The sequence below is a fragment of the Pristiophorus japonicus genome, chromosome 11 (assembly GCF_044704955.1).
Source record: "Pristiophorus japonicus isolate sPriJap1 chromosome 11, sPriJap1.hap1, whole genome shotgun sequence".
Lineage (NCBI taxonomy): Eukaryota > Metazoa > Chordata > Chondrichthyes > Pristiophoridae > Pristiophorus > Pristiophorus japonicus.
In genome coordinates, this window is record NC_091987.1 from 71523600 (window position 1) to 71536721 (window position 13122).

Here is a 13122-nt window from a genome sequence, read left to right on the forward strand (position 1 = left end):
GCTCACTTCCCTAGCCATGCTGTTCCGGAATAGCTATGAAAATGGCATCTATTCAACAATGTGGAAAATATTTCTGCCAGTTCTCCAGGGTTTCCAAAATCTTTTGCTGAAGTTATGGTGGGGGATCAGGAGAGACCCTGCAGAAATTCCAGACATACAATTCCAAGCCATTTATTGTAAACTTTAAAAATAAACATGATGATTCTCTTCCAGGAATTTCAAACTAGCCATCCTTTTCAAATTGCCATCAGTTGTTTCTCTGAGATTTTAAAGATGATCTTTCTCATTGGATTTTTGCAAAAGCACATGGTTGACCAGAATTTGTTTTTAATATCCTGATAGTTACTCTGATTCATTTTCACTTGGGCGCAAGTGGAAACCTGGTGGTTGGGGATCAGCCACCCATTATACACCCCACCTGATTATCCTTTCCATTGAATTCCATTTGAGCCCAAGATTAAAAACTACTCAATGAACTTTAAAACTAATCATTAAAATTCAAAAGTAAATTATAAGTGAAAAACAATCTGGCCCACTTACAAATTCTATGTATTTGAAAACTGTGTCTTGGACTGCCTCTCAACCCGATTACCAGAGCAAGCACAACATTCTATCAGGACAGCCCAGTGTACGACTTTGGCTTTAACTGGCTGGCTATTAAATTCTATCTGCACATTGACTGGAGTTTAAAGAGGCAGCACCTAAACAAAAGTTAGACCAGAATATATTAATTTTGTCATAGTAATATTTCAATAAGTTATGATACTATTAGTGTTCTTGAACTTGTGAAAAGTGCTCTCAATGCAGAAAGTATAGCACAGCAGGGGGTTATTCGGCCCATTGTGCACAGGCTGATCCAAGCTACGCATCTGGAGCTGTCTAATCCAATTTCCCACCCATTTCTTCATATCCTTTTATATTCTTCCTTTGCAAGTATTTATCCAATTTCCTTTTAAATTATGTTATAGTTTCTGCCTCAAGGGCTACTTGCGGTAAAGCATTCCATATTCTAGCAATTTTCTGTGTAGAAAAATATTCTTCTAACTTCCACTTTTGTTCTTCTAATGATAATCTTGACTGAGTCTATACTGCCTTGCTAATAAGTTGTCACCTAGTGGAAACAATCATTCATTATTTGCCCTCTCAAAATCTTTTATAATGTAAAGCTTTCTGCGATCCCCTCATTAACCACCTCTGTTCCAATGAAAAAAATGCAATTTGTTCAAACATTTCTTTGTAGTAATAACCTCTCATTCCTGGTATTCTAATGAATCTTCTCAATGCTCCTAGGGCTCTAATCATCATCATAGGCAGTCCCTCGGAATCGAAGAAGACTGGCTTCCACTCTTAGAATGAGTCCTTAGGTGGCTGAACAGTCCAATACGAGAACCACAGTCCCTGCCACAGGTGGGACAGACAGCCGTTGAGGGGAAGCGAGGGCGGCAGATTAGGAAACGGGCAGGTGCAACAAGACCTGGGTCTCATGGTTCATTAGTCATTGAAAGTTGGCATGCAGGTGCAGCAGGCGGTGAAGAAGGCAAATCATATGTTAGCCTTCATAGCTAGGGGATTTGAGTATAGGAGCAGGGAGGTTTTACTGCAGTTGTACAGGGCCTTGGTGAGGCCTCACCTGGGATATTGTGTTCAGTTTTGGTCTCCTAATCTGAGGAAGGACGTTCTTGCTATAGAGGGAGTGCAGCGAAGGTTCACCAGACTGATTCCTGGGATGGCGGGACTGACAATGAGGAGAGACTGGGTCAACTGGGCCTTTATACACTGGAGTTTAAAAGGATTAGAGGGGATCTCAGAAATGTATAAGATTCTGACGGGACTGGACAGGTTAGATGCGGGAAGAATGTTCCCGATGATGGGGAAGTCCAGAACCAGGGGACATAGTCTTAGGATAAGGGGTAGGCCATTTAGGACTGAGATGAGGAGAAACTTCTTCACTCAGAGTTGTTAACCTGTGGAATTCCCTACCATAGAGAGTTGTTGATGCCAGTTCATTGGATATATTCAAGAGGGAGTTAGATATGGCCCTTATGACTAAAGGGATCAAGGGGTATGGAGAGAAAGCAGGAAAGGGGTACTGAGGGAATGATCAGCCATGATCTTATTGAATGGTGGTGAAGGCTCGAAGGGCCAAATGGCCTACTCCTGCACCTATTTTCTATGTTTCTATGGGACAGGTTTGCCGCATGTTTTTTCCGCTACTTGCGCTTGATTTCTGCATGCAGTCAGCGATGAGACTCGAGGCGCTCAGCGCCCTCCCGGATGCACTTCCTTCACTTAGGGCGGTCTTTGGCCAGAGACTCCCAGGTGTCGGTGGAGATGTTGCACTTTATCAGGGAAGCTTTGAGGGTGTCCTTGTAACGTTTCCTCTGTCCGCCTTTGACTCGTTTGCCATGAAGGAGTTCCGAGTAGAGTGCTTGCTTTGGGAATCTCGTGTCTGGCATGCGGACAATGTGGCCTGCCCAGCGGAGCTGATCAAGTGTGGTCAGTGCTTCAATGCTGGGGATGTTGGCCTGGACGAGGACACTGATTTTGGTGCATCTGTCCTCCCAGGGGATTTGTAGGATCTTGCGGAGGCAACGTTGGTGGTATTTCTCCAGTGACTTGAGGTGTCTAATGTACATATATCTCAGCCATACAGGAGAGCGGGTATTACTACAGCCCTGTAGACCATGAGCTTGGTGGTAGATTTGAGGGCCTGTTCTTCGAACACTCTTTTCCTCAGGCGGCCAAAGGCTCTAATATACTTCCTATATAATGGGGTCCCCAGGATACTGCTGCATGCATCATTCCAACTGTGGCCTAACTAATGTCCAAAGACAGTAACCATCACTTCCTTGCTTTTGTATTCAATACCCTTATGTAAATAGTCCAAAATATCATGTCTTTTTAAGGTCTTTTCTATCTGCACTCATTCCTTTAAAGATCTGCACCCTAGAGCTCTCTGTTAAGAGTGTATTTCCTTAGACTTTTTTCTGAAATTTGCACGTGACAAGTGATGCTTATGCTGAGTATGTAATTAAAAAAAAATACAATTAATAGAACATTCTGATAAGATTGGAAAGAAAACTAATAGTGGAAATCTCAAACAGAAAATATTGGAAATACACAGCAGCTGGGTTAGTTATGATGAAGGGAAGGCATCCAAGGTGTCATAGCTTGTCTTTTACTTTACAGATCCTGACTAACTTTGTGTTCTGTAGTATATTCTTATTTCCATGTTGCTTAAAATTATCATATCTTGGAGAATAGCCAAATTTGATTATTGATAATGTTTCACCGAATAGTTACACATTTTACATGCAGTAAGTGTAAAATCTCCTCCAAGAAGATAGTTTGGCCAAGGGTGTTTTCCTAAGGAACTGCTGCAGTGATGCCGTGGTACTGTAGGGATTGACCTATGACAACCATGACTATTTTCCTGTCTATCAGGTCTAACTCCATCACTGGAGAATTTTCCCATTGAACCCCCACTGACCTCAGTTTTGCTAGAGCTCCTTGATGCTATACAAACATTTGAAAATGGCAGATGAGTAAAGACTAGCTTGTACGTCATCAGAGTGCAATTGAGCATCATGATTCCCATTGCCCCTAACCCACCAGTAACCACATAATCTCCTGCAAGATGCCCACAAAAAAACACCTAATGAGAGAAACGAAGTATGAGAAATTCTTCTCATCCCCAAAGGTGATCAAAAAATGTTCCAGGAGACTATTCCACAATCCAATGCCCCAGCTACCTTTTATAAACTGCAGTATTGACAAAAGTTAGGAACTAATCCAGCTCCTTTTGAACACATACGATGATTTCACACTCTCCCAGAGTTGAACTACCCTCTGTGAAAAGAAAAGCTTCCTGACATCTACCCTGGTTCTATGCTTACGTAACTTATATGCATATCCCTTGGGCAAACACTGCTTTGAAATTGAAAGCAGATATTCTCATTGCATTCCACTTGTGTCCATGTCTGCAATGTGGTCTCTTCTGGATGAAAGCTGAATTAAGCATAGGCAGGATAGATATTGGTAAGTAGGTATTGCTTGTTTGCACTATTGATTACTTCTTCCATCACTTTGCCAATGATTGAGAGAAGGCTGAAAGGATGGTCATTAGCTGGAGTAGATTTGTTATGCTTTTTGTGGACGGGATATTCCTGGGCAATTTTCCACATTCAGTGTCATAGCTGTACTGGAATAGCTTTGCTAGAGACTAGCTTGTACTTGTGTGCATGTTTTCAGCACTGCAGCTGGAATCTCAAGGAACCATAGCCTTTGCTGTGTCCAGTGTACTCAACAACATTAATATCATAAAAAGTGAACCTAATTGATGGGAACCTTGGGAAGAAGGTAACTGAAACCATACACATGGTGGTTTTGGCTGAAGATGCTTGCAAACACTTAGAACCCAGGTAGCCCTGTGTTGTAGCTTCACTGGGTTGGTGCCTCATTTACAAGTATGCTTGCTGCTACACTGGGCTGTGCCTTTGTACACTTCTCATTAAATTTGTGTTAGTCTCCTGGCTTGAGGGAGATGGAGCCATGAGATTACATATTTTAATATACAGTCTGTAGGCATTCATAGATGTCCAGTTTAGGCTGCTACATCTGTTTTCAATCCATCCCATGATGGTAATGCCACACTATACAATGGGTGATGTCGTCACATGAATACAAAACTTCACAAAGATTATGTGGTCATTATTCCTATCATGCAGTGCAACAGGTAGGTTGGTGAGGAAGAGGTCAAGCAGATTGCTCTGTATTAGTATCCTCGTCACGTGTTGCAGACCCATTCTGGCAGTTATATTCTTAAAGACTCAACCAGCTCAATCACTGCTACTGAGCCATTCTTGATGGTGGATATTGAAACCATCACCCAGAATATATATTGTGCCTCCTTCCAAGTGGTGTTCAAAGGAGTATTCAATCATCAATGAGGGAGATGAGAGATGGTGATCAACAAGACGTTTCCTTGGCCTTGTTTGACCTGAAGCCATGCGATAACATAGGATTCTGAATCACTTTGAGGATTCCCTGATTGTATAACACAAGAATAAATGTGCTCATTTCTGGTAGGCCTATCTGCCAGTGGAACAAGATCTACCAAAGGATGGCGATGGAAAAATGTGGTGTGGGCTCAAACTCGGTGGATAGAACTATGGCAGGCTGTTGCTTGACTAGTCTGTGGGAAAAATCGCTCAATTTGGTTTGGGCACCAGTCCCCAGATATTACCGAGGTGGACTTTATACGGTCGAATTAAATTGAATTGCCTAATACTTTGCCTGATCTGATGTCTGGGTCATTGCCAATGGGTTGGATGATATTTTTCCTCTTGTTCTGTTTTGTAGCAGTTGATTTATAACAGAGCTGCTTAAGAGAAGGCATTAAAAGGCAGCCCATAATGTGGCACTGGGTACAAGCAGCAGACTCCCTTCCCTGAAGATATTAGTGCACATTAATGAACCAGTTGAGTTTTTACAACAATCCAGCCGCTTTTAGAGTCATTTCAGCACACAAATTACCAGATTTACTAAATTCAATTTCACAATATGGGATTTGAGCTCACAACCTCTGAGGCTACTGGACCCATATACAATAACGTGTAATATTCGTTTACATATATTATAGTTTCCGATAACGAAGTCAGTGTTCGAGCTTGTTCACTTTTCTTTACAACCCATTTTCGCGAGGTTGATGGAGTTCAGTGCGTGCAGTAAGGTACAGTGAGGAGATGGTTCTCTGCTGACCAGGTGCACTGTTGTGTGACTCCGCTCTACCAGTAGAGGACACTACAGCGTGTTTAATGTGTAAAATGTGTACAAAACGAAGAACAATACACAAAAATCCAACCGAAAGGGGCCGTTCGGAGCAATTGGGACCCACGAATCCCCTGAGCTATAATTAACAACTCGAATGCCTAGACTATGGAAATGTAGCCAAACAAAGTTAAATAAATATTTTACTGCAAAAAATATCTCATTTGTAAGGTATATTTCTGGAAAGAGTACCCGTATCTGTCGTAAAGCCAGTTCATTCGATTACATTATATAACGACACTAACGTTTATATTGCTGAAGCAATTATTTATTTCCCTAAATTTCCTTTCCTTCGCGTAATCGAAATGTTTACAGGTTGTGAACGCTGTGATTCTGTTACGAATTTAACATTTTTCTGAGACGCCCTTCATGGAATTCAAGAATAATTGTGAAAACTGTCGAAGATGAATGTGAATGACTTAATGTCCATCGATCGGTTCCAGTAACATTACCGATTGTATTTACAATAATGACTGCTGGTTTAATAGGAGACTGCCTGAGTATACCCGTAACCCTGGAGTCTGCCTGAGTATATTTGTAGCACTGGAGACTGCCTGAGTATACCTGTAACCCTGGAGACTGCCTGAGTATATCTGTAATCTTGGAGACTGCCTGAGTGTACCTGTAACCTTGGAGACTGCCTGAGTATACCTGTAACCCTGGAGACTGCCTTAGTATACCTGTAACAATGGAGACTGCCTGAGTATATCTGTAATCTTGGAGACAGCCTGAGTATACCTGTAACCCTGGAGACTGCCTGAGTATATCTGTAACACTGGGGACTGCCTGAGTATACCTGTAACCTAGAGACATAAGAACATAAGAAATAGGAACAGGAGTAGGCCTGCTCCGCCATTCAATAAGATCATAGCTGATTTGATCATGGACTCAGCTCCACTCCCCACCTACTCCCCATAACCCCTTATCCCATTATCATTTAAGAAACTGTCTATTTCTGTCTTAAATTTATTCAATGTCCCAGCTTCCACAGCTCTCTAAGGCAGCGAATTCCACAGATTTACAACCCTCAGAACAAATTTCTCCTCATCTCTGTTTTAAATGAGCGGCCATTTATTCTAAGATCATGCCCTCGAGTTCTAGTCTCCCCCATGTGCAAACATCCTCTCTGCATCCACCTTGTTAAGCCCCCTCATAATCTTATAAGTTTCGATAAGATCACCTCTCATTTTTCTGAATTCCAATGAGTAGAGGCCCAACCTACTCAACCTTTCCTCATAAATCAACCCGCTCATCCCCGGAATCAACCTATTGAACCTTCTCTGAACTGCCTCCAAAGCAAGTATATCCTTTCATAAATACGGAAACCAAAACTGCAGCCAGTATTCCAGGTGTGACCTCACCAATACCCTGTTTAACTGCAGCAAGACTTCCCTGCTTTTATACTCCATCCCCTTTGCAATAAAGGCGAAGATACCATTGGCCTTCCTGATAACTTGCTGTACTTGCATACTATCCTTTTGTGTTTCATGCACAAGTACCCCCAGGTCCCGCTGTACTGCGTCATTTTGCAATCTTTCTCCATTTAAATAATAACTTGCTCTTTGATTTTTTTTTTGCCAAAGTGCATGACCACACACTTTCCAACATTATACTCCATCTGCCAAATTGTTGCCCTCTCACTTAGCCTGTCTATGTCCCTTTGCAGATTTTTTGTGTCCTCCTCCTGAGTATACCTGCAACTGTAGAGTTTTTTGAGGATGTAACTAGCAGAGTAGATAAAGGAGAATCAGTGGATGTAGTATATTTGGATTTCAAAAAGGCATTTGATAAGGTGCCACATAAATGGTTGCTATGCAAGATAAGAGCTCATGGGATTGGGGTAATATATTAGCATAGATAAGGATTGATTGACAGACAGAAAACAGAGTAGGGATAGAACAATTGTCAGGCTATAACTAGTTGGGTGCCACAAGGATCAGTGCTTGGTCTTCAGCGATTTACAATTTGTATTCAAAACTTATAATGAAGGGATCGAGTGTAATAACAACATAAGAAATAGGAGCAGGAGTAAGCCATTTAGCCACTCGAGCCTGCTCCGCCATTCAATAAGATCATGGCTGATTTGGTCTTGGTCTCAACTCCACTTTCCTGCCCATTCCCCATAACCCTCGACTCCCCAAGTTTGGTGATGATACAAAGCTGGGTGGGAAGAGGACACAAAGAACCTGCAAAGGCCCATTCCTGATTATGTCCAATAAGGTTGCCGATGGAGTATAACCTGGGGAAATGTAAGGTTATTAAGTTTGGTAGGAAGAATAGAAAAACTATTTTTTTTAAATGGTGAGATACTATTAAATTTTGGTGTTCAGAGAGATTTAGGTGCCCTTGTACAAGAAACATGCAGAGTGTGTATAATGTATACAGGACTCCTTTCTAACCCAATATGTAAGAAGCCTGACAAGGGAGGTTTGCTACTGGATAGGGTAATGGGGAATGGACCAGAGCAAATAAGAGAAGTAAAAGTAGGAGAACATCTAGGCAATAGTGACCATAATATAATATGTTTTAAGATAATAATTGAGAAGGAGATAAGCATGACAAAAACCAGGATAATAGATTGGAGAAAGGCAAATTTTAAGTGGCTTAGAATAGAACCTTGGGAAAATAAAATGGACAACAATATTGCAAACAATAATGTAGAACAGCAATGGGAAACATTTAAAATGGTGTTCAACAGAGTCCAGGAAAATGTATTGTGCAATAAAACAAAAACAACTAATGAGACACCATGGACAACTAAATAAAATGGGAAAATTAAGGGTAAGGAAAGAGGCATGCACTAAGTACATGGACAGCAGGGGAGTGCATGACAAGGGAAAATACAAAGAGATTAGGAGAGAAGTCAAAACCAATTAGGAAGGCAAAGAGGAAATATGAAATTAAATTATCAAAGAACATAAAGCAAAATAGTAAAATATTCTACAGGCACATAAATAAAAAAAGAAAGTTAGGATGGGAATAGGGTCACCAAGGGATGGGCAGGATAAAATCATAGGCAGCAACAGAGAAATGGCAGAAATATTAAATCATTACTTTGCTTCAGTCTTTTCCAGGGAGACAGATCAGGTGAACATGCAATCAGAAGATGAGGTTAGAAATGAGATAACCACGTTTAAAATAAAAAGAGGAGAAATATTACAGAAGAACATAAGAAATAGGAGCAGGAGTAGGCTACCTGGCCCCTCGAGCCTGCTCCGCCATTCAATAAGATCATGGCAGATCTACCTTAACTCCACTTGCCTGCACTATCCCCATATCTCTTGATTTCCTTAATATCCAAAAGTCTATCGATCTCTGTCTTGAATATACTCAATGATTGAGCTTCCACAGCCCTGTGGGGTAGAGTATTCCAAAGATTCACAACCCTCTGAGTGAAAACATTTCTCATCAGCTCTGTCCTAAATGGCCATCTGCTTATTCTGAGACTGTACACCCTGGTTCTAGACTCCCCAGCCAGGGGAAACACCTCCCTGCATCTACCCTGTCAAGCCCTGTAAGAATGTTGTAGGTTTCAATGAGATCACCTCTCATTCTTCTAAACTCTAGAGAAATAAACTAATCAACCTGAAAGAGGATAAACCCCTGGTCTGGATGGATTACATCCATGCGTTTTAAAAGAATCTGGGGAACAGATAGCCGAGGCACTATTACACATATGTAATCATTTGTTAGAAAAAGGTGTAGTGCCAGAGGACTGGCGGATAGCTATTTAAGAAGGGTGATCGAACATGTCCAGAGACCTATAGACTAGTCAGCTTAACAATGGTGGTAGGAAAAATAATGGAATCCCTACTAAAGGATGAAATAGAAGAACATCTGGAAACCAAAAATATTATAATGTATTTCAAAGGGGAAAGTATTGCATGACAAACCTCATTGAATTTTTTGAAGAGGTAACAGAGAGTGGACAAGGGTAATGCAGTAAATGTAATTTATCTAGATTTTCAAAAGGTTTTCTATAAGGTACCACATAATAGACTTATGAATAAGGCTAGAAAATGCGGAGTCAGGAGACAAGTGGCAAAAGTTTCAAGACAGAAAGCAGAGAGTAGGGGTGATGGGTAGCTATTCAGAGTAGCAGAAGTTGGGTAGTGGTGTTCCATAAGGATCAGTGCTGGGACCAATGTTGTTCACAATTGATATTAATGATTAGGTTTTGGAATCAAAAACACAATTTCTAAAATTGTGGATGACATCAAATTGTGGTGGGATAGACAATACTGAGGAATATGGCACCAAATTACAAGATGTCATTAATAAACTTGCAGAATAGGCTTATAAATGGCAAATTAATTTCAACACAGATAAATGTGCGGTATTACATTTTGGTAAGAAAAATAGGGAGTTCACATATTACTTAGAAAATAGGAATCTAAATAGGGTAAAAGAGCAAATAAATCTCAGAGTACAAATACACAAATCACTAAAAGACATAAAAGAAAGCAAACCAAGCACTAGGGTTTATTTCTACAGGGATAGAATTAAAAAGTAGGGAAGTTATGCTAAACTTGTATCAAACCCTGGTTAGACCACACTTGGAGTATTGCATACAATTCTGGTTGTCATATTGTACAAAGAATATAGAGGCACTGGAGAGTGTGCAAGCATGATTTACAAGGATGATACCAGAAATGCAAGGGTATACCTATTAGGAAAAGATGAACAGGCTGGGTCTCTGTTCTCTTGAAAAGAGATGGCTGAGGGGTGAGCTAATAGAGGTCCTTAAAATTATGAAATGTTTTGATAGAGACAGAGAGTGTTTCCACTTGTTAGGAAGAGCAAAACTAGAGGACATCAATAAAAGATAGTCACCAAGAAATCAAATGGGGAATTCAGGATAAATTTCTTTACCTGGGGAGTTGTGAGAATGTGGAACTCTCTACCACAGGGAATGGTTGAAATAAATAGTATAGATGCATTTAAGGGAAGACTGGACAAGCATATGCAAGAGAAGGGAATAGAGGGTTATGCTGGCATGCACTAGTTGGGTTGAATGGCCTGTTTCTGTGCTGTATATCCTATGTAATCCTATGAGTTTGCTGTACAGCAAGCAATTAGGAAGGCAAATAACATGGCTTTAATACAAGGGGGTTGGAGTACAATAGTAAGGAAGTCTTGCTACAATCGCACAAGGCTTTGGTGACACCACACCTGGAGTACTGCATGGTTTTGGTTTCCTTATCGAAGAAAGGACATGGATGCCATATAGGTGGTGCAACTAAGGTTCACTTGCTTGATTCCTGGGATCAGAGGGTTGTCCTACGAGGAGAGATTGAGTAGATTGAGCCTGTGCTCTCTGGAGTCTAGAAGAATGAAAGGTGATCTCATTGAAACATATAAAATTCTGAGGGGTTGTTTCCCATGGGTGGAGAGTCCAGTACTAGGAGGTCATAGTCTTAGGATAAGGGATCAGCCATTTAAGATTGAGGAGGAATTTCTTCTCTCAAAGGATTGTGAATCTTTGGAATTCTCTACCCCAAAGGGCTGTGGATGCTGAATCATTGAGTTTATTCAAGGCTGAGATAGATAGATTTTTGGACTCCAGGGAAATCAAGGGATATGAGGATCCAGCGGGAAAGTGGGATTGAGGTTGAAGATCAGCCATGATCTTATTGAATGACAGGCTCGAGGGGCCGTATGGTCTACTCCTGTTCCTAATCCTTATGTTCTTATAATATTGGAGACTGCCTGAGTATACCTGTAACACTGGGAACAATCTGGGTATACCTGTAACACTGGAACCTGATTGAGTACACCCGTAACACTGGAGTCTCTGATTATCTGAAAGAAACTGGCGGTGAAAACCATCGGTTCCGATTTATCTGTATATTTTAGTCGATATATAAAAGTTCACTCGAGAGTGTAAACCCAGACAAAACAGGAGCTTGCCAATTTGCATTCTTTTAATGTCGGTCAAAGTTACAGTCCAATCTACCTCAGTATTGAGTAATTTCCGTTAGGAGTAATGACACTGCTAACTGTGCTGAACAATTACATGATGTTAAAGAGTTCATTAAATATCTGCTTAAACAATAATTACCCGCGTAACATTGTATCGTTGGTAAATGTTCACTTTGCAAATTCTGTACGATAAAGAGTTGGTAAAAATACAGTTTCGGGCGGCACTGAGTCTTTTTAAAAGTTTCGCTGCGACCATGCGCGCCTGAACTGTCAAAGTGTAACAAAACGCGACAAATCTGATGAAATATCACCGTTAAAAATTTTTAAGAATTAATATTTAATATTTCAAAGAACGTGAGTATTAAATGAGTACAACGTTATTGGTAAAGCCTAGATAAGCATCTAATTAATGTTGTAAATAAAGTCCACTAATTGCCAATGGAAATTCAATAGCCGACGCGGTCTCTAACCCTGCGTTCTCTCTGGTTTCTCATTTATTCGTTCTCACTGGTTGAGAGACTCCGCTTACACCGAGATATGAGGCGTGTTGTCTTCTTACAGGAAAGTTTTTAATCAACTGCGTTCGTCGCAGTTCAAAGGTGTAACGGTCCTCCTGTCGGCCAGACTGTCCTCATGAACCGATAGAGGTGAAAATACAAGTTTTCTATTTCACTACACAATAAATTGACGATCACTGTAAATGCAAACTGCGATGATCAAAATAAATAAATCGACAGCCCCGCCGATAATTAGATATGCGCAGGCAAATATTAGCACGATTGGGCGTGCAAAGCTATTCAGTAAGCTGGGTTTGTTACATTTGCAGAACCAAACTAGTCATGAATAAAATCTAGAACTCATCGCTGTTAAAACTAACCTGGGATTTGCAAAGAAAAGCCATTACATTTACGAAGATTTAAAAACAAATATATTTGCAGTATTTTTATTTTGTAAATCATCGCTTTGATTCAGCCATAGGTTGGTTAAAAGGAAAAAATGTATGGTTTGGATTTGAAAACACGTGGGACATTACCCTGGTAATGTTAATGAAGAAAGGATCAGTTTGTACGATTTATATAATAATGTTTGTACGGAACGCATGTATACCTGCAAAAACACACACCCATTAGATTCCTTCATATTGTTATTCCAACAGGCAGTTGCCGAATCAAGATCGCGGAGCCTAGGATGCAGTGAGGTTCTGTAAGGTATGATTACTCCAACAACTATACAGCGATACAAATCCTCATCAGTTATACCGCAGAATCGAAGGATTCTCGGCCTGAGCATTTATCTGATATATCTGATATCTCGCGATCACGATCGCGGTTGCTATTCAACCCGAGATGAAGTTGTTCCAAACAAAGAAAG